Genomic DNA, 21,649 nt, shown 5'->3' on the forward strand with positions numbered 1-21,649 from the left:
ATCTGTGCTATGAAGAGAAGGACCCAGGGTAAGGTGGAACACTGAATAGTCTGCAGTTCTTTATGACATTCAGTCTCTGCAAGAATAATCTTAGGAAAAGCAACTTTTCTACAATGCAGACAACCCCAGAACTATAAAAATACATTGATGATGCATTTGGTATGCATTAGCTTGACTTTAATGTCCTGACCCAGAAACACTCTCTCATACTGACAGTCTGCTTTTTATGTGAAGGAGAAAAGTAATGGGGCTAGTATATACCTACCATAGTGCAGATGTTGCTATTTGATACCAAGAACCAAATCGACTATGCTGTCTTTACTGGAAATCCTAGTTAATGTTTTGCTCGTGTTAATATTTCCATGTGCTGATCCTCTTGGGCAACACCTCAAAGTACTTGTGTTTCATTGCTAAAAAATTTTAGTCTCGTTGAAAATCACTGGGATTTGAATTTTTGAGGTTGGTTGGTTATGTTTTGTTTCAAGTTTCACCAATTGCTACATCAGAGCAATACATAAAACAAGGGATTTAACTTCTTTGGGCAGATATCCAAGAGGTATGTGGTCTGAAATATGGGAAGCAAGACATGACTCTCTTCTCTGCCAGAGATACCGATGTCATTTTGAACAAGCCATTTAATATTTCTGTTTCTCACATCTCCAGTAAGGAAAGGAAAATTGTGGTAGCTCTTTGCTTGGAAATACCACTTTGTAGAGGTCACTGTATTTATGCTTGTTTGTAAAATATCTTTGGTTGCCTTGTTTTCCAGATCCTCTGTTCACATATTCTGAACCAGTATTGTAATATTGGAGCAGAGAGTCCTGCCAAGGTCTGCACCTCGGTGGGTCCATCAGGTGCTACTTCTGTTCTCAAAGGGTCATCGGAAAAATGTTTTAAAGGCTATGAAATTCTGTGTCACTATCATTTAACTCTTCTAATTCAACCACCAGAAGAAAATGAGTACCGAGATTTTTGTCCCTTCTGCAGTGGGGATGGCATGGAAGGTGATGCTCTTCTGTGCCTGTATACTTTATACATGACTAGGATGACACACTAGAGATGTATATTCTTATACGAGCAGATGGTATCTGTCCATAGCTCAGGCAGCCTGTGAAAGCCAAAAAACTTCTGAAAATCTTCCAAGAATAATGACTTGTTTCCCAAGACAAACTTATTCAGGATGCAGTTACCAGACAGAATTCAACATTCTCTATTAAGAGAAGCTGTTTGAGCAAAGGCAGTTATTACATGCTATGACACTTTGAAAATGAAATTGATGGATTCTTCTTACATCTGGAGCAGACACTAATGGAAACTCCTGTGAAAGTGCTGAGACCATTTGAAGCAGCCGCTCCAGAGCTGACTGCTGAAGCAGCACAGCTCAGCCAAGTCATACCACCAGCTCTTACTGTGGCATTGTTGAAGCATGACTCCTCTCCTCCCCACCACCCGTATAGTCATCCAACAAGGAAGTCTTATTTGGTGCTAAAACGTTTAGGGGAGAGAAAAAAAGATGGTTCAGACTACTGAGACTTTTTTCTTTCCAGGTTTAGAAAAAATCTCTGTTTTTATGGAAGCTTGCTTCAAAATCCCTTTCTTTGAAAAACTGGTGGAAATTTAGTGTCAGGGGAGTAACACAATTGTTAAGTGACCAAAGATATCTGAAAGGTTGGGAACTCTCATATTCTTTTGGCTGCCACTTTTTTCTATACATTCCCTTTGAAACATTGCTCAAGGGGGCAGGCGGAGAAAATTTTATTTGTTAAAGCAAGCAAAAGAGAGTTGCATACTCTTGCTGTCCTTTGCCTTTGCTAACTCGTTGAGCCCAACTTAAAGCAAAATTCAGATCCTTATCTGCTGGGATTTCAAATAAACCATCTGGCTAACTAATGTGATAATTAAGTGTCTTGAATTCCATCCCACTAATTTGTCATTTAAAAAAACAATGACAACACTTTAGTACTTGAAGCTTTTTTAATTTTATTTTTTTTAAAATTCTACACGGTCATATTCAAATCTCAAAGTCTGAGTAGCTGGGCTGTCAGACAGGCTCTTCATTTTGAACTGCTGACACACATTAGTTGAAATCACATAGACACAATTAAGGGCTGGTTAATTACTCGTTAAGCAAAACTGAAACTAAGCAAAAACCCCCAGTACTAAACATAAAAATTCCAATGGGCCTTTTTTGGAAAGTAGTTTTGTTTTAGCACATGTACTTATTATTCCTTAATTTTACTGAATGGGTAGGATAAAGAGTTTTCTTGTAATGTTTGCAAACGGCTCATAATCTGTGCAGTTATATTTGTTTTGTGGTTGTTCCCTTGGTTGACACTTGGATCTATTTGAAAATACATAGCTAAAATTCTTAATTTTTCCAGTACAAATGGTGGCATTTTGGAGAATTTAATGTATTTTAATGCTATATAAATATTGTGGAGTAATAAACTTGTAGAGCACTGACCAAGTATTAGGCCAGCTCCGTGCTAGAAGATAAGAACACAGGGCTGAAGCCAATTTCACCAGTGTTTCCTCTTTACACAGACCCCTCTGAACACAGTACAAGCTGTTCCTCACAGTACTCCCCGATGGAGCAGTTGGAGAGTTGTTGAGTGACTGAAAAGTGCTGGCTTACACTAATAATTCTAATAAACTTGGTGAGGAATTTGTGATAAAGTGTTACTGGAAAAATAATATCTTGACAGTTTCTATTGAATTTTGTGATTGGCACAAAAAGAGTTTGATTTTTGTGGAAATCACACAACCTAGACATGATCTTAGTAAAGCATTAGCTAATGGGTGTGCTTCTGTGTGTCTAAGACCTACGGATGGCTCCCTTTTAGCTGACATGTTTTAGGGAATAAAGTGAAACAAGCATTTGATATAAAAATCAGAATTACACTGGTGCTGGCTTGAAATTATTTACTGTTACTGCAACAGTTAGTCACCAGAAAACTCCTGCTTAAGCAGGGAGTTTAGACTAGGTGAACTCCAGTGGTCCCTTACAACCTGATCCAGTCTGCGACTCTGTGATCTCTGATCATTACAACGGTGAGGAGGTGAACACAATTATCGAACACAGGATGAGAAAATCCTGTAAAAATGTTATTAGTAGCCACATTTAAACCAATCATACAGCAAAATGAAGTTTTGAGCAGGAAGTTGGACCAGATGATCTTCAGAGCTCCTTTCTAAATTGAACCATTCTCTGTGAGATGTATTTTAACTAAATATTACCCTGTCTGCTAGTCTTGGTTACTTGAAAACAGAACTTCTCGTGGGGAAGTTCTTTACTTTGATGAGTTATGCTGGAATTATGGAGAGGGGGAATAGAGGAGTCCAGCATACCCAGATTATTTGGGTTAATTATCTGACATGTGGTAATACAAGTGAAAGTCTGAACTTTGATCCAGAAAATAAGTGACCCGCTTCTCTTAATCTTCCTTTATTTTTAACTGGTTGTGAAAGGTCCGTTTGTTTTTGAAGTGTAACAAAAAAAAAAAAATTATGGAACATCAAAAAAATGCTGTAAACCTGGCAATTCCTGGTTTCTTGCTACCTGTACTCAGCTGGACCTTAGACTCTGTGTAGTGCTATTGTTTCCTTTTCTCTCCTGACTATAATAGAGAATTGCTTAATGATATTTATTTCAAATTATGTCATTCTAATTAGGAATGTCTATTAATTACTTCAACATATGTTTTCAAGAGATTCCTATGTATGTATGGTTTCACAAATATTTTATTAAAATTATTACTTGTATTTCACTCAAAACTGGGCTGAGGGGGTGGTGGTACAAAGAGCTTATAAGGAATATAGGGTGATCTAGCCAGTGTACAGTCTGAACCAAAAATATAAAAATATAAAAAGCTGTCACGAGAATTTCAATAAAAAACATAAGTATTTTTATTTTCTGTTGGTATCTAGACATAGGATAAGAAAAAAAACCCAAAACCCTCATATGTCTGATTCTTCATCTGTAATAAAGTAGAGAAGGGGTAGATAAAAATGGCAAAGTAAATTTATAACAAAATTTTTCCTAGGGAAAAGCCAAATGTTTAAACCTTCCACATCCTAATTGAATGCCCAAACCAAAGGTGTCTATAGAAACAACAACTTCTGTAGCCCAATAAATTTTTGAGGTCAAGAGACTTAGTAGCTTGCTGCTTGGCCTCAACAAACGAGAGCTATGATCTCACTCAGCTTTGGATAAAATGAGGGAGCAGCAGGCTGCCAGAAAAATAGCTGCAATTCTTACTGGTGCTGGGACTATAGCTCTGAACAAATGTTGATGAGACAGTGTCTCTCAGAAGTAAGATGGAACCCAATTAGAACACATTATTAGGAAAAACACCATGTTACAATTTATGGTCTAGTCCTAAACTGAATAGTTATCATATGGTGCTGGTACCCATTTTACTCTTCTGTGGAGCAGGTTTGGGATTTAACATCTTGAGATTGGCTTGATCTAAAACATATGTGTTTTCTTTTATTTCACATATGTGTTCTGCATTTCCCTTTTTCCAAGAGCTGGGATCAGCATGATAATATGCTGTGATGAGAAAAATACAGAGAGCATTGTTGTGATATAGCTACAGAAACAATACGGGACCTACAGGAAAATGCATGTGTTCTCTTTTATGGGTTTATTTTGTGGTGCAGGTGGTGTTTTTATTAAAATTAGAAAGAAAAATTTCCCCTGTTGGTCATGTTAAGTGTGTGTATGTATGTCCCATCCCCAAAAATGCTTTAGTAACTTAACTGAATATTTACTAAAATTTGCAGCAAAGGTTGAAGCAGCCTCAAATTATAAACCCTGAACATGCGTCTGTCTTCTACCATGGGAATGGTGTGAAGGCGGATTCTGTCACAAAGCTTGGGATCACTTAGACTTTTGTGGGTCCTTGTGTCTGGATCTATTTAAAGCTAGCATTTTAAGACAAAGGGCTGAAAGATTTTTTTAAAAACTAAACTGATGATTTATAGTACTAGTTTATCAAAGTGGAATAAAAAAATATATAACTTGAAAAGCATTTCATATAAGCATTTCATATAAAGATGTCATTTCTTTTCAGTACTGAAATATAAGTATATCCCATAATATATTCTTTTGTTATGTAGAGCTATGCTAGAGTATAGTACAAAATTAATTCCCTGTCATAACAATGTGGTATATGCAATTCTAGCAGAATTGTTTGTCCAACACAATTTTCCTTCTAGTCAGAAACCCCCTAACTGGCACGCTGGAACTGTCTTTTCTGGCGAAAGAAGCTCCCTTGATCAGTGCTACATACCCACAAGGGATTTTCTTTCGTCTTGTTTGGTCATAAGGTTGTCTTATTGTGTGAAACTAGTTCAGTATGGTAAATGAAGTCTCAGCTGAAAACTGATTATGTAGCACAGTGCCTCTCCCCAATGTGTTGTTTCCTTCAGCTAGACCCTCTGCTTTTAAATAACTGAATATGGAAAGTACATTTGAACTATAAATAGCCTGTAAAGGAAAACCCAGAAAAGAGACTTACTGTCTTTTCTAAAAGCAATCAAACATCTTTCTTGTGTTTGAACCATTACATTTGCATGGAAACTCCTCTTTACCCTAGTGAGAATTCTAGGAAATTTATTGGATGTATTTGAGCATGCTCACTGGTGGTAGGAAGTAATGACAGGGGTTATCTAAATGAAACCTCCTATTTGATCTAGCCTAAAGTTTTCTTTAGTCTTCATGAGACTGCAACATAAAATTCTCTTTTATTATAACGGGCACATAACAAGTCTGGGAAGACCATTAAATCCTGCTGTATAATTAATATTCAACATAGACTCTCTTTGCTGATAGTCTAAGTGGAAAGAGTTGGAAAAGAAAACGAATAAGCCCCTGGTACCATCCTGCACAAACGGAATGGAGGAAAGCTTTTAATACCTGGTTATAGGCAGACACTTATGGGGTTAGCTGCTGTGCTGCCTGAGGAGGTGAGCCTTGTTGCTGAGTGTTGACCAAACACTCAGTGAGGCAGAAGGGCAGCCATGCAGCCACATCTTCACCAGAATGTGAAACGTGTAACAGGAGAAATGTGCAGCAGTGCCAGCTCTGCTCTTTCTTTAGTCTCCGGGTTTTACATGGTATCACTTCAGGGGGTTGAGTCTTACTTGTATAGATCAAACTAGAAAACTCTAGCCTAGAATGGCCCTCAAAAACATTATTTTCTGAAACTTTTCTGCATCTAAAATGGAAATCCATAGGCAGCCTGCACTGCAGTGCAGCAGACATGGCTTCTGCTGAAAGGATAGTACATAAGGTGTACATTGTTTATCAGTAGTATACAGTGATTAATTTGGTTGGTCTGAGATTAAACCCCTAAGTGGCATTTGCCAAATAAGTGATCTGTACTTTGTTCTTTGACTGTTACTGCTTAACCAGAGGAGTGGGTTCTTTGCAGCACAGTATCAAAAGCTGCATTCAGAAACCTTATTGAAACGTTCTTAATATACAGAAGTTCACAATTAATCTTTTGTTATAGTACTACCTAAATTGAATTTCTTTGGCCACTATGTTGCATAAAGTATGAACGTACAGTTTTATTATTCACTGGACAGATGTTTGAATTTAATTTTGCAAGTGAGTTTTCCAATGCAGAAATGCATGTTCTAAAGATGGAATTTATGGACTTGTCTGCAAAGGGAGTGGGTAGCAAGGAAAGATCAGTATAATTTATTCTGACTGACTATTAAAATCTACAAGCTTAATTTTTTTGCCATTATATTGTCATGTGACTAGAAAACATTTAATGATGGATGGCTAAGGTTGTGTTATTATATACACAAATATGTTTGTCAATCTCTTTGTTCTCTGAAGTGAAGCAAACAGGAAACTGCATGTCAGGTCCTTTGATGATGTGTCTTATAACAAGAAGGAAAGTCTGCATTCCAGTCAGTATTTTTCCATCTCCTGTATTCAGGTTCTGTGTCCAAACTACCCCTACATTTAAGAAGTTGGCATAAATCTATTCCATACAAATATTTCATTTCTATTGTTATGAGAAAAACAACAAAAATTAATCCTAGTTATTCTGAGTTAAGACTATATTTTAGCAAAAGAAAACAGTCCCAGACAGAAACATAAACATGCTTTAATATCCATATGGTTTATCTTGCTGAGAAGCTAGGGGAAGCTTCCTTACATCCATTTACAAGTATCTTAAACCTTTCTAACGCCTAAATTTTTAAACTTTAAAACCTTTTTAACTTTTCAACTATTCAAAACTTACATTGCAGGGAACTGCCTTGACAATGAATGAATAATTTATGTGATGGGATTCCATGTTCAATTTCTGTGCTTCTACACATTATATGTGTGATGTTAGGAAATGCAGCTCTTTCTTTTAAAGCGGATGTTCCACATTGGATGATAAGGCATTTTAACCATTGTTTTTAATCCATCTGTTTAAATAGAATGAGTTGTTTGAGGGTTGGAGTTTTTTTAAGCTTGACTTTGCTTGTGCCTTATCTCTGAAGAGAACTGCTATGCAGGAGAAAAAAAAAAAGTGGATCTATAGAAGGTACTGCCTAGAGAAAACAAAAAAAAAGCCAGGAACAAGAAAGAAATCATCAAAAAATTGAGAACATGTTTTTGTCTTGTAAGGAGGGTGGGTTCACAATTTACAAGTTAGAAACTCGAGCAAGAGAAGGACCAACTGGGCTGTCTGACTGACGATTGTGTAACAAGCAGTTAATCCAGGCAGGCCTGAGGGACATCATCTGCTTCTCCTCTCAGAGACTGCACAGCACTTCTAATACCCTGTAACAAGCTTAAACCCATGATAAAAGATCTGTGGTCACAATTACAGTGTGCCACAGGAAGAAAGCAGGAGACTAAGCAGCTTTATTGGTATCACAGGACATGGCAGTAGCAGGGACTTGCAGAGTGAAATTTCGAGGTGAGCCTTGGATGCAAGGCAGGGTCTGTGCAAGCATGGGAGACCCACAGCCCAGGCACTTCTGCCAGGCAGCCCTGTGGGGAAACGCCTTCCTGGCTGCAATCTGGCAATCTGTAAGTGCTTGAGCCAAGCATCACACAAACTTCATGGATTTTTATATCAGCCAAAGGGTTCTGTTCCTATTTCTAGCTACAGCTACATTTCTTCAGAAAAATACCCCAGGAGTTAGCTAATGTGTCGCCATAGGGAAAGTGGTGGGGGAGAATAGGTGATGGAAAGAAAAGCTGCTAGGGCCTGCAGCAATCAGTAAGAGGGCTGAAGCAGGGGGGAATACAAGCTTAATACAAAGGTCCTATTGAACCATTTTGTCACCACCCTCACAGGATATACGAACAAACTTTGTGGTTTTAGAAAAATGCTCTCTGTCTGTAGAGAGCTGCCTCTTGCTCACTCCGTACCCCTCCCCACCAAGCAGTTAGGTCGGACATATGAGGCTCTGTGGATTTTGGTCGCTGTGGCCATAAAGTATGGGACTAGAAAGAGATGTAGAAAGAGGATTTTCTATGTTTTGCTGAACATCAAAGCCAATCCACATCTAACATTGGCAGCTGGCTTCTGTTATGGTTGAATGAAACAAAAAACAGAATTCAAAAACACTTGTATCATTAGGACAGTCTCCTCATTAAACACTTCCCAAAATAGTTGTGTAATAAAGACCTAAAAATAAATATTCACTGCAAATTTGAGATATTTAAATATTGAGTATTTTGCTTTGTGAATATTTTTGAGAGAGGTCTGTTTTGGAATAATGCTTGACCAAATAAGTTTTTAAGGTGGTTGTTAATCATGTATGTGTTAATATTGGCTTGTTTTAATTGATAATTTACTTCATTGAAACTGGTATGTATTAGCCTGGCTTTGGTTTTTCTAAGCTGCTCTGAACTTTAAGAAACCATATGATAAGGTCATATACTAGGCCTTTATTAGCAACACCTTTGTAGCGTTAGCACTAAAGTTGAGCACCTTTCTATACCTGACACTTTCATTCTTATTTCTCTGTTACTACCTTAGCATGTGGTAATGAGAGTGTGACAGAGCAGCATAGCCAGGCTCTCTGCACAGAGCCCATTGTTGCCTGCACAGGCCTGAGCAAAACAAAAGCCTATTACGTTTATACTTGTCTCACCAAAACACTGGTAATTTGCACTTAACCTTAAAATGTTTGATGCATTTCTGATTGTTAAATCAAAACCAGTTTATTAAGCAGTGTGTGTTTGATATGTGTCTGTCTCTAGATGCCTGGTTCTCATTACTTCAGATATTTAACTCGAATGATCAGTCAATTCCCATGAATGATTTAAGGAATTTGATATAAGCTGAAATAAGTTAAATGCCTAATTTTAAGTATAGATAATTGAGTGACCCACTTCCTTTCTGCTTAAGACGTTCAAAGAGGCTTAATTTCAGTTTCTGATGGATGTGTTGCTGTTTTATCCAACTCTCTTAATCCCAACCTTATATAAACCCCACACTGGTGTATTTCTAAGCAGAGACAGACACGGGCATTTCTGTGTGTGCTCTCAGAGAGTGAATGTCATTTGGCAGCCTGAAAACTTTGAATCAGACTTAGTAGTAATGTTCCTTAGGCCTGAAGGGGATCCAGCCTCCTGTGGACGGGTGCAGAGCAAACATTCCTGTGCACTGTCTGACAGAGGGTGGTGGAGCTGCTGGATAAAGCAACTGCTCTATTACTCCAGTCCATTCAGGCCTGCCTTTCAATGTGGCAGTTTCCAGGCCTTAATCCTCTCAGTTCCCATATGAATTGTTGTATAATTCGGTGGGTTTACGTTCAGGCAGGAACTTTTTTATCACTATCTTAAAGAATTAACCTTTTAGTGATGCTGAAAAAGAACAGTAGTAATGTGATCCTTGTCTTCAGTAATGTTATGTGCTCTCCACACTATCTCACAAATTATGTAAGCCCAGGACCCCAGAAGGTCAGCTCTGAATCCAGACCTTTCCCAGTGTGAGAAGTTACCTCCTTGGATTTCAGCTGTACCTACTCTAGAAATAGAGGCCAAATGCTAAGATTTGAGAGGGATTGAAGTTGGGTGATGTATAATAGTCTGTGACTGCTTTCCAGTTCTAAAGATAGTGATTCTTGAGCTTTGATGGAAATAACTCTGGAGCACAGCTATAAGTAGCATCAATCCATTGTGGCTCAGTGCATTTCATAGGATTGCCTTATTAGAAGCTGTGCCATCCAGTATGTGGTTTACCCAAACAAGCTTTTCTATGAATACCAGAGTCCAGCTTTATGGACCCTGTAAATCCAATGGATTTACATCCCACACCATTAAACCCCTTCTGCCATTATCTTTTGTTTTCTTTCGCTTTCCCTGCTTCTTAGTCCCTGATCCCTTTGCTTTGCTGACAGGTATACCCACATCTCTTCACCTTGATGGGCTGAAAATAATTCTGCAGAATTATTAGTATATTCGGTAACTGTGAGTGTAATGCAAATGATAGTATAGGTTTTCATCTTAAAAAAATTAATGCAAATACCAAACAAACTGAAATATACAAAAATTTTTGTCAAGTTTTTAATTACCTTTTCCCCACAATCTTTGAGGGGGTTGCAGTGTATCCAGATCTTAAATAATAGCAGGTGTGAGTAAATGAATCAGAGTTGTGAAAGCTGAGAGTATTAGAAAACTAAGTAGCAAATAGTTTTCTGCAGCACCTAACAGCAATGGCTGATTTAGAGAAAATGTCTATCTGCTTGCTGGGGGTGGTATTAAACCATGTAACTTCTCTTCCTTTATTGGAAGGAATGAGGAAGCTTTGATATAAAAGTGCTGATACTTTTTCAGCCTCAGTAAACTACAAAGCTTTTGTGAGCCTTAATACAGCCATAAAGCAATGGAGGTTTATACCATATCCTAAGTTTGTATACTGTGGCTCAGGTTCAAGTGATATTCTGGAAGCCCTCAAGCTTTTTCAGAAAATTGACTTGGGTTTCTTGTGCATGAGCACTTTTCCAATCTGCTTTACAGTAAACTTTTTGATTGCTGAAATTTTTTTCCACCATGACTAAAATCATGTAAGTTTTTTTTTTTTCTTTCCTGTCTAAGCCAATTCATTTCATGTCTGAACCAAGATGCTGTTTTTTCCAAAGGCTGTAGATGCTAGCAATGTCAGTTAAGACTGTAGCAGCAACAAGAACAAGATCAGTTAAATAATATCAGAAATAAATTCGGTTATAGACTTTTACGACAACAACAACAAAAGACATTATCTTTATATATGGAAAGGTTCTTCAGTACCACTATGTTAATAAATGACTTTATTCTTGTTTTCTTTCTTTCTCCCTAAGGCCTTGCGATTATAATTTTATTCTCTAACACCTAAATTTAGTTCTGAATCAAGTTCAGTAGCTCAATAGAATGCCACATATTAAGATCCACATTGAATTTCACATGACAGGCTTTACATTTGCTGAAGGCTTGGGGGCTATGGTTTTAACAGTCATCTCACATTTTGGTTGAACACAGTTTGATGCACGTCTATGAAATTTGTGTTTTGCTCACACAGGGGATGATTCAAGTCTACAGCTGTCGCAAACAGTATGTAGGACCTAATTCATGAATAAGCTGTCAGTTACTATGATCCCAAAATAAAAACAAATTACAATCACAAGAGGAAATTGGTATGAAACATAAGAGTGGAATAAAAAATTAATCACATTAGCATTAAATTTGGACACAGTTTCACCTTAAAAATTAGTATACCTACCTCTGCCTCAATTTGTATTATTGCAGTTGGATCTTTGTAAAGCATACCTCACCTATGAATCTAGAATTTTGAACACATGAATAGTAGTATTTACCCATAAAAATACAATAATTCATTTACAGTGCTGTTAAAATAGCTATAGTGGTAAAAACAATACATTTACATAATCATGCTGTTGTCCCTGTTTTTGTCAGCAATCTACATGTAAGACAAGTACTAAAAAATACCATGTAAGGAAGTTACCATTCATAGTTAACATCTGACTTCCTCAAGAACTTAAACCCAACAGTCCTTTCTGAAAGAGTCGGATGTCGTCTCCTAAGGCTGGGATAGAAACATCCAACACAGAATGTACTTTGTAGCAGATTTAATTATGTCATCCTTCTGTGTGCAGGACTCTTCCCATTTGGCCATAATACAGTGTTACTCATTTCTTTACAGTAGTTTACTGATGTAACATTTCAGATGGTCAAGTGACATTTCTAGTCTTTTTCCAAGTGTGAAAATAAGCATGAAGTGCCTATTACATGCAAGTGCTGATGCAGTCAAGTATTTTGAAAGCTATTATTTGATCCAACTGTATATGTTAATACCCAGATAGTAGAAAAATATTCTACTTGTTATTCAGATAAATATGAACCAGAGTTAAATATATATGTGTGATATATAACTAATTAAGCTAGTACTTGGTGAAGAGTGAAAACTAATAATGTTTTGACACCAAAAAAATGTTGTACAAGATTAGACAGCCCTTGTTTTTACTGAAGTAAATAAACTTCAGAAAATACCACAAGAACCTATTTGTTTAGTAATAATATCTATGATCGTGGATTCTTTAGCTCTATTATTGCAAAAATTCTCCCCTAGAAGACCATTTCCATTTATCTCATCTTCTATGTTCATTTTGACTTGGGTTTCTCTGGCATGGTACTTTTGGCTGTGTGAATGTCATTATGCTTTATTTCTAAATCATAATTGCTAATCTAGATTCAGAGCATCAATATGAATGTAATTCCCCTGTTTTTCTTCTTCTGTCACTTGAATAATGATCTCCGCCCTTAGCTCATTCTTAAGAGAAAAAACTTTCCGTGAAAGCCTCTTCAGCCAGAGCTTCAGAGGTACAAAGGTGGTTCATTGTCATATGAACTCACCTTTCTCTCTTATGCTCAGAGTTTGTTTGACAACCCAGTGGGACTGAGAGTATGCATGTGGTAACACATGTGCCTAGGTTGCTGCAGGCTCAGATCTCAAGGGACGTGTGTGCCCCAGTTGATATCAACTGTTGGGTAAGAACAATTAAATGCTAATCTGACCATTATTGGCGCAATGTAAGAGTTACAGTGCAAGATAGTTTCATTTCAAATGCAGTAATTTATGATTTTAAATAACTGTGCCACACAATAATCCTGTACAATACATGACATTCAGGAATGGCTACAGATGGAGCTTTCCCATACAAAAAAAACAGATGATTATGAACTGCACCTGTTTCTACCAGCCAGACTAAGTTTGAACAAGATGTGAAGTACCTGTCACCACATGATACCAGCACAGCTTTTGTTGAAGACTACTAGCATGCAACCTGCATGCCTTGAAACATACATGAAATGAGAACTTTGGAAAATGGAATATCATTGCTACAAACAAGACCGAGGAACTGTTTAAAGCAATTAAAGCTGCGCCACGTAATAGTTAATTCATGTATGTAACTTTACTTCCAGTTCAACTGTCTCTGTGTACAGATCCCTCAAGTGCTCTTACCTAGTTTTCTCCAAGCTTGTTCTGACTAGTTTGAATAGTGGTGGTTTGTTCTGAAGCAGTCAGTCCTTCTAGCAATTCAAAGAATTAATCTTTTGTCAGTGCATACCAAGTGCAACAAAGGTGCTGTTCTGTACACCCCGATTTCGTGGCTGTTTTTCAGCAGAACTGATGACTACATTTCCCAATTGTGAAAATTTAACACTGCTGGCATGGCTGGAGATTTATTTTTTCTCATGTGCTCAGTGATAAGCTCACAGTTTAAATTGTTGCTATTTTAGAAAAGCTCATTTTTTAATTATAGTTGTTGGATTTTAAAGACTACATGCCTTACTTTATGTATATACATAGTCATACTTGGGTTTATTTGGCATTTAGGGGAAATGTCATACCATTTTCTGAAATGTCTTGAAATATTTAAAAAACACTTCTGGCCATAGTTTATTCTTAATTCTCAAAACCTTTAATTTATATTTTTGTATTCAAAGAGAGAATCTCAGGGAAGTGACAGTTGATTATAGTAATAGTTATCGAGATTTATTTTGGTTTATTTTATTTTAATCAACTTTAGCATAATACTTGTTTACTTTTTTAAAGTTACACAGATGCTTATTTTATACATAAACAGAAATTGTAGCTTTTGATTCTTCAGATTCCTATTTTCCTACTGATATGTGTTCCTACAAAAGAAATTGACCCTGCCTCACTTTTTATGAAGTCTTGAGTGATTTTGCTTACAGATGTGTGACATTTTCTCTGTCCCTGGAAGTCTCCAACCCTTCTGAAATATCTTGCTGTAGCTCATGAAAGGCTATTACCTATAAAAATCATATTGTGGGCTGTAAAGAAGTATAACTTGAAGAGGCATGACATAGGCTGACAAAGACCAAGCTTTATTAATAATTTGCAGATGAAAACCACTAAGGAACCCGAATAGAAAGATGGACTCCTGAACTCATGGCTGTAGGTATAGAGTGGATTCCAGGTAGAGAATGATAAGTTTGCAGTAAGGATAACACTTTTAGTTTAGTTTATTTAGGTTGGTTTGGGGTTTTTTTTATGAGGTTTGTTTTGGAGTCAGAGGATATATCTGTGTTCACATTCCCTAGAATTATGTCTCCACTTTGTACTGGTGTCAGTGATTCAGCAGTGACTGCAATGAGCTGATGTTGAAAGATGTACCAGGAGTGTTTGGTTTCCCTTCCCACTTAGTACCAGAAAATATCATTGTGGCTTCCAATGCCTACATCTTGTGCACGTCTCTGAAGAGAGTGTGTGCTGTAGTTACCTTTGCACCAGCAAACATTTAATCATTTCAATCATCTTTGCTCTGTTACTGTAGTTGTTGTCCTCAGAGTGATCTATTTGATATTATTCCTCAAGTGCTGAGCATTATATTTCTTGTATTTTATTCCAGTTTTGGCTGGAAAAATGAAAATTATGTTAGAATGTCTCCAAACTTTTCAAGTACATCAGAAAACGATAACAATAAAAATTCATGCAAATCTTGTGAGCAGCATAATCTCCAATTTCCTTTAGTTTTAGTATCAGTATTTCAGATCAAGTGGATTTGAAGCTAATTCTTCCCTCTGGTGAATGGGAATGTCATGAATGGACAAAATTAATGACTCAGAGCTGCCTCTTCCATAATCTGCTTCTTAAAAGACTACCTTTGAAACCTTAAATGTAATCATCACAACTAAGGGAATTAGAAGCTTCAGGTCTTTACCTGAAATTTCAATTTTGGTTTACCAAAAGCTTTTCTATGAACTATCTTAATTTAAACTTCTTTCTAAGAGAGATTTCTGCCAGAATTTTCATTCTTCTCTCCTATGGAGTTGTACGCAGAGTCAAGAAGATCCTTGTGAAATTAGTGACCTCTTGGTGAGTCTAGATGCAGTACAAAGGTTATCAGTCAGCTTATCAAAGGTATCAGTCCCACAGTTGCATTTCATTGCTTTCTTGTAAAGACCCTGCTGTAGCCTAGTGCCGAAGTGGCTGGGCAGATGCTTGGGAGCAAAAGCCATGGAGATTGGTGTGAGGGCTTCTAGAAGCTGCAGGCTTTGAACAGAGGTGAAAAAAGGGGAGCATGGGCAGCCTGTGAATTTCCTGAAGCTTGATGTTTTACATATACCAGTTTCCTCTTAATGACAGGGGTTGAGGAGAGTGTGTTAAAGCAGTTCTGTAGTACCTTTTTCCCAGGTATATGGTGAGTAACTTCCAAATGGATGTAAATGATCTGTTCTTTCCTTTGATGTGACTTCACTGAACACAAAGCACAGATAAAAGGTTCTCTACAGTTTGTTATAAAATTACTCGGCAAGATTGGAAACCCTAAGGACATATTCATATCCTTTAAAATTTGCCAAGTGTGTTTGACTGTTCCTGATTCCCTTTGCAATGGTGTTTGTTATAAGCAAATTGAGGGCCTCCCTTCTCTTACATGACAAAAGTGGTGCTCTCCAAGCATCATAAAACTGCAGGTCAGCAGGATTTCATTCTCTGGTTTGTTGCTTTTAGGGAAACCCAGAGCATGCTCCTTTTTGCTAAATTCTGTTTTTCTTCTTTGTGTACTCTATTTGATTCCCACATATACTTTACTGAACTATTTCAGGTCAATAAAGTTTTCTGGCTGGTCAGGTACTGATGAAATGTTGGTTTAAACATATTTTCAGAGCGTATTTCTTGTGGGAAAAGTTCATTTACAGTTACAGAATGTGTATTTAGTGAAACTGGACAGAGAAATTCTTAGCATGTCTAGACAATCAGAAAATTTCCTAAAGAGAGGAAGAAAATAGACCACCGATTTTCTGTAGTAAATTTCGTAGCTAACACCATGTCCTTCTCTTGTCAAGTTAAAATGTGATCATTGATTTGCATTTATTCAATTTAAACTGTGTTTAGAGGGTAAGCAACATAGAGCTTTCTGAAAGACACTTTAACCAACAGCATTTAGTAAACAGGCTGTATTGTCTGGAATATCAAAGGCAGGTCCCACCACTGTGAAACGTAGTTACATGCTCAAGGCACATGAGGAGGAGTAGAGAAGATGCATATTCAGTCCTCTTCCTGAGCATGCAGGTTCAAGTCAAACTACTGCAGCAACCTGCTGGAAATCAGTTCTGTGGAGAAGGCCCTGGGGGTCCTGGTGGACAACAAGCTGTCCATGAGCCAGCAGTGTGTTCTTGTGGCCAAAGAGGCCAATGGGATCCTGGGGTGCATTAGGAAGAGCACTGACATCACACGGGGGGGTGATCCTGCCCCTCTACTCAGCCCTGGTGAGGCTCATCTGGAGTGCTGTGTCCAGTTCTGGGCTCTGCAGCACGTGAGACACGGAGCTCTTGGAGGGGCTCCAGCAGAGGGTGACAGAGGTGATTGGGGACTGGGGCATCTCTGTTACAAGGAAAGGCTGAGGTAGCTGGGGCTGTTCAGCCTTGAGAAGAGATGGCTGAGAGGGGTCTGTCAGTGTCTGCAGGGAGGGCTCAGGGCACAGGCCAGGCTCTGCTCGGTGGTGCTGGGCACTGGGACAGGAGGCAATGGGCAGGAACTGATGCACAGGAAGTTCCACCTGAACATGAGGAAGAACTTTACTGTGTGAGTGGCTGTGTAAAGGAACAGGTTGCTTAGAGAGGGTGTGGAGTCTCCCTCACCAGAGAGATTCCAGAACTGTCTGGCTGCAATCCTGTGCCGTGTGCTCTGGGGATGACCGTGCTTGAGCAGGAAGTGGGACCAGATGATCTGCTGTGCTCCCTCCCAACCTGCTCCATTCTGTGATACTGGATAGATGCTGGCAGTGTGTTTCTCTTGAGCTGTCTGTGTACTTAGACGAGGGTCCGTGTTTCTGATACGTAAATGATGAAAACCTACTGTAATTAATAGACAGTTAGGAAATAAATTTTAAAAACCAGGTTTTTTTTCTTCAGGCATGATAAGTACTGGAATTAATCCTTGGATTTGATTATTTTTGTTTAACTGTGATTAGCACTCTATTTAGACTGGGCTGAACTGAAATGTTTTACTTACCTAGCCCCCCTAGTTTATCACATTGCACAACCACTAATGGGAAAGTTAAATTTGAGAGATGATAGAATTATTCAGCTACTTACAAGGCTGTTTGACATAGTGGTTGCAAGGTTTTACATAATTTTTTATTTGAATTACAGTTTATACGCAATCTGACAAAGCATAAAAAGTAAGAACGGGGGCATTTATCTAAATGTGTTTAATAGTACTCTAGTGCAGTGTAAACACATGATACGGCCATCCTTTTAGTTAAAGTGACCATTGCAAATTCCTTAATCCTATATTCTATTTCTCACTTAAAAAGGCATCTGTCATTTTCACCTCACTACAAAATTCATGATTCTCAATCATTTTTATATCCTGCAAACATAGTTTATATGTCTTGACTGGTTGAGGAATGACATGTGGCAGGATGCATGATGTTTCAGTTAAATAATGTGAGCATATTAATTATCTACAAGAACAGTCTAAACTCTGGAGTGTGTAGCTGCTAACATTTCATCTTGGTTTCCTATCTGTTTCTTTGATATTTTTTTTTTTAGCATCTAATTGATTCTTGAATTTTCTTTTAGTAAGAAACTTAGTGAAATTTGTTTGCAGAAAGTAAATTTTTTTAATATAGAAAATAATTTCTTAATGGAACAGAAATTTTATTATGAAAATGCAGACTCTGTGGTTGTGCCTAAGACATTTGATTTCAATAAGGCAAACTTCACAGTTATTTTTTGAATGCAGGGTTATTCCTGGTCATATTTTTAATTGCAGGGTTTCTAGTAGACAATTTATGTAGGCTGCTGTGTTTTGTTCCTCCATTTAAAATGGTAAATGTAAGAAAAGATATTTGAAGGAAGTCTCTAGCCAAGAATAAGATAAGGCTATTCTCATTTAGGTCTTTTATTCTGTGATAAAGTTTTAATCCATTCAACAAAGACTTAGCTGTCTCTAAAAGAAGCAGTTGTCTAAGGGAATGGGTCTGTTTCTGGTGATATTTGGGGCCTCTCTGAGATACAAGCAAATATGAAAAATTGCTTGTCGTGCTTATATGAAGACCAAGAGCTGTTGCAAGGGCTGTCCTGTTCTTTAGCATTCTCAGCAATGACTTCATCGGCTCAGTCACCAAAGGAGGACTGCAGGGAGCTGTTTCAGTCCCAACAGGAGAACTGTTAGGTGAGGATCAGGTTAATAACAAACTAGTTCTACTGGACCAAGAAAGTGGGGAAACATGCCCTAAGAGATGATGAATACGTGGGGTGTTAGACAGCAAGACAGCCAAAATACTGATTCAAAAAGATGGGTGCTCCTTCTGAGAGCTTACCTATCATCCCCTGAGAGATGCATCACCAGTATTTCTCATCTGTGTTTGGATGTGCTGCAGTGCAGGGAGGAGCTCGACTGTACAGCCAGGGCACATCTTGACTCCTGTGCAACTGCACAGCAAACCCAGCTCTCATTGACCATAGATACCTCTGGAAAAGTTTCAATTTACACTGTATTTGGTATGGGAATTGCCCAAGAAATGACACTGAAGCGCCACTCTGTGTGCGCAGGCACAGGAGTTATCTTCATGGGGTTAATAGGGCTCTACATCCAAATATCCTCCTGAAAGCACACAGGAATTTTCCTTCCTCCAGTGGCTGCAGAAATAACCTACTGTCACCATGCCATCTACCAGTAGGGAGGCTTCTGTATATTCACACTTCAGATCCTCCTCCTGCTCTGCCTCCCTATTTTGACTTCTATGAGGCAGTGGTATCAGGGAGATAACTGATGTTTTCTGTCAAACAACAACGCTGAGGATATCAGCCCTCCCTAAAACACTCCTCTGGCAACTGGCCCCAGCCACTCTGGCACAGCAACGAGGGCTTGAGCAAACCTGAGCCCACGTGCCTTCTGTCTCCCCAACACTGGAGATAAGCCCACAGGAACCTCTCTGCACACCACCTCGTGTTTCATCTGATTTCATTCCTACACCTGCTAATATTTTTATCAGATTAATGTAGTCTTTATATCAGCTTCATGGAAGCTCCAGTCCTTGTATAATATTGCAGTAGAAACCAGAGGTAAAGGAGATATTGCTATTGGGGCTATGCATAACCTTTCTACTCTATTTGTGATTTTAACAGATATTTGCTCTTAAAAAAAAAAGGCTTCAATTTTGACTTAGAGAGGGATCAATGTGGCAAAACTCACCTTCTCCTTCAAAATGAGAGGTGAGAAAGCCTTTTCATTGCTCTGTTTTTGGGGAGTCTTGATACTTTATTTCAGTCCACAACTGACTACACAAGGACACTGCATTGTAAGGAGGGTTAGCTTTAGCCAGTTTATCTGTTGGCAGTTTGGGTGTATTTTTGCTATACTAATAAAATGTATCTTGCCTCAAGACAGGTCATGTTAAAGGTTGGAAAGAATACAGATTTTTGACAGACAATTCTATTTTTCGAAGTTTCATACAGAAAACTGTATTGGAAATTTTACATGGGTGGATTCTCTGGCTATTATTTATTTGTGTTTGGTTCAAAGATTGTCTGTCATGGGTAAGTGAGAGTGGTATTTAGCAAGATGATGTTGACAGTAGCACAGGTACTGTGGAGTGTGGTGACTTTGTCTCTGCTTGGGGAATGCAAATTCCGTGGATAGATTTCTGCTCTGTTGTATCCATTTTTATTACATGCTGTCATCACAAAATACCGTACTGCTGCATCGTGTTCAGACATCCGAGTCACAGGAACTTTGCAGCTTCACTTCTGGTTTCAGTGTGTTGCTCATCAACTTTGTAGTTTTGAGACCCTGTTGTAAATAGATCAGCCCAATTTTGCAAGAAACTTTTAAGTACCTTTTACATGGTTTTGTTGCCCTTTAGCAAATTCGGCAAATTAAATCCAAAGGCACCGAGAATGAATACAACAATTCAAATGTAAAGGCCCTGAAGAGCTCTTAGCTAGTGCTGATGGTACTCAATGTAAAGTGTCCTGGTGTGTAATAAGGAACTGCAGGCCGTGTTTGGGGGTGGCAGATTCTCAACCTTTCGAAATGAAATGCGTTTACTTACAGAGAAGAAGGAGAAAAAAAGTCAGACTTCTGCTGCATTCCTAGTTTCTATGGATTTTATATGTACTTATGGAGTACAGAATCACAGAGTCAGCTAGGTTGGAAAAGACCTGTGAGATCATGGAGCCCAATACGTGACCCCACACCAGCTTGACAACAAGACCATGACACTGAGTGCCACACCCTAAGTCTTTCCTTAAACACCTCCAGGGACAGTGACTCCACTGCCTCCCTGGGTAGCCCTTTCCAATGCCCAGTCACCTTTTCCAACCTGAATGCTATATTGCATCTTTCTGGATGATGTCAAAGATGGCTGAAAATAAGGAGTAAAAAATAGAATATAATTAGTCTGCTACTGCAGCATTTATAAAGGGCTTGAAATACTGTTAGTGCTGAAAAGGTGGCATTTCCAGAAGATGCAGTGATTTAGTGGTTTTCTTTATAAAGCCTCTTATTGAGCGTCAGCTGCAATCTGGTTTCTCCCATGGAAATATTTTAGTAGAAGCTGTAATTATTTTCTTTGTCAGACAAATTTATTTGGGTTTTACGGAAATTTATTTGTTTGGAATTTTATTGTTCAGTTATATTTGGACAATAGGAAATATTTAGACAATACCTTTGGATGAAAAACTTGTTAATTTGAATGTGATTATTAATAGATACCTCATGTATTCCACACTATAATGGTAGAATTTATTTTTCAGACAAATAGGAAAAGACTGAAAAAATCATTCCCTTTCATGCTAAATCTACTTAATAATAGTTTTTTTATTATTATTCTTACAGCCCCTCAAGCAAATCAGGCTCAGATTCTGTCTGATGTGCATTTGTTTGTATTTAAGACATTAACCTGTCTAAGAAGTGAATATGATAAAGGATCATATTTCAAAACCATGAATGTATTCCAGCTTTGTGAATCAAAGACCTTCTGACAGAGCTTTTACTTGTCAAAATAAAATATGTATTTTAACATTTCTATCTGCATACTCTGATGTATATCCTCTTCCAACCCATATTTAAAATGTCAGTTGCCTAACCCAAATTGAGAACATCCATATATGAAAAGACTTTGTCTACGTGTTTGGAATTAT

Source organism: Coloeus monedula (assembly GCF_965178545.1).
Source record: "Coloeus monedula genome assembly, chromosome: 9".
NCBI lineage: Eukaryota > Metazoa > Chordata > Aves > Passeriformes > Corvidae > Coloeus > Coloeus monedula.